At 53.6% G+C, this 1,361-nt stretch overlaps 1 pseudogene; it reads left to right on the forward strand.

The window, feature by feature from the left end:
• The first annotated feature begins 295 nt into the window (after positions 1-295).
• LOC123361232 lies at positions 296-810 on the forward strand (annotated as a pseudogene).
• Positions 811-1,361: the final 551 nt, after the last annotated feature.

Genomic DNA, 1,361 nt, shown 5'->3' on the forward strand with positions numbered 1-1,361 from the left:
AAATAAATTAATGTAACAGCACAGCAGACATGGAAAGATGAACAGTTTAGTGACCTCTCCAGCCCAGCCCAGACGTGCTGCAGACGTGTTTCTGTTGACTCCACCAGACAATCCTCCTTACCTAGGCGGCTCCCTGTCACCTTATATTCGCTGGGTGCAACCCGCATGCAAATCCCTCCCCGGGGGCTGCTGTTTAAATACAAACCCCTGGTTCTAGGAGCTTCAGTCTCTCCCCAGACACAGAACTGCCCAGTCCAGCCCGCTGGAGAATTTCCCCCATTGCATGAAAACAAGAATGAAATCTCTGTGGCTTTTTCTTTCCCTGGTCTCCGTCCCCACCTGTAAGTGTCTATGGGGCAGCGGGGGAATTAGGGGCAGAACCATAGATTTGTTCGGTGCTAATACTTTCCTCACTTTGTTTTCTTTCCCCAGGTGTCCTCTCTCAGGTGCAGCTAGTCCAGTCGGGCCTGGGAACGGTGAAGCCCGGAGAGACCCTTACCCTGAGCTGCGCTGTCTCCGGGGTCTCCATCACTGACAGCAGCTACAGCTGGCACTGGATCCGGCAGCCCCCCCGCGTCAGGGCTGGAGTGGATCATGGGGTACGTGTACCCGTATAGTAGCGGGAGCACAGGCTACGCCCCGTCTCTCCAGGGCCGAATCACCATCTCTGGAGACACCGCCAAGAACCAGTTCTCCCTGCAGCTCTGCTCGCTGACAGCTGCAGACACCGGCACCTATTACTGCGCCAGGGGTTACACAGTGACTCAGAGCAGAGCAGGGACTGGCACAAAAAGGGGAAGCTGGTTCTAAGCAGCTGAGTGAGGCCAGAGAAGCAGGGGGAACGGGGCCCCTCAGACATAAAGACACACACACAGTAGACCGAATATGAACAACCTGCACACTAATAGAGAGCTTTTAAATGCCTCCAGCTGCCACCAAGTTTCTCTGGACACAATTTACCTTTCCGCTGCTACAGGAAGCTTTGCAAAGCTACTGAGAAATGTGTCATTTGTTACATTACATGTATTATAGTAACAGTCAGAGAAAGATTCATGGCAACACAGTTACACAGAAATAACTCAGGACTCGTGTTTCTGTCTGTCTGCCTGTGTGTGTGAGAGAGTCTCATTCTGTCCAGCAGAGGGCAGCGGGTTTCCTCTCACACCCTCCACCCCCAATGCGGTTCTTCAATAGGAAGCGCCTAAAGATGCTGCATTTCCCCCGTGTGGCCACGCACCAGTTCCCCCCACAGCTCCGCTCCCACGTGTTGCTCTGCCAGGGACAGAGAGTGGAGGGGGTGTGGGGAGGCTGATACAATCAGTCCTGTTCACATTCGCAGCTCATGAAATACAGCGTGATCA

Source organism: Mauremys mutica, unplaced genomic scaffold (genome assembly GCF_020497125.1).
Source record: "Mauremys mutica isolate MM-2020 ecotype Southern unplaced genomic scaffold, ASM2049712v1 Super-Scaffold_100418, whole genome shotgun sequence".
In the NCBI taxonomy this organism is placed as follows: domain Eukaryota; kingdom Metazoa; phylum Chordata; order Testudines; family Geoemydidae; genus Mauremys; species Mauremys mutica.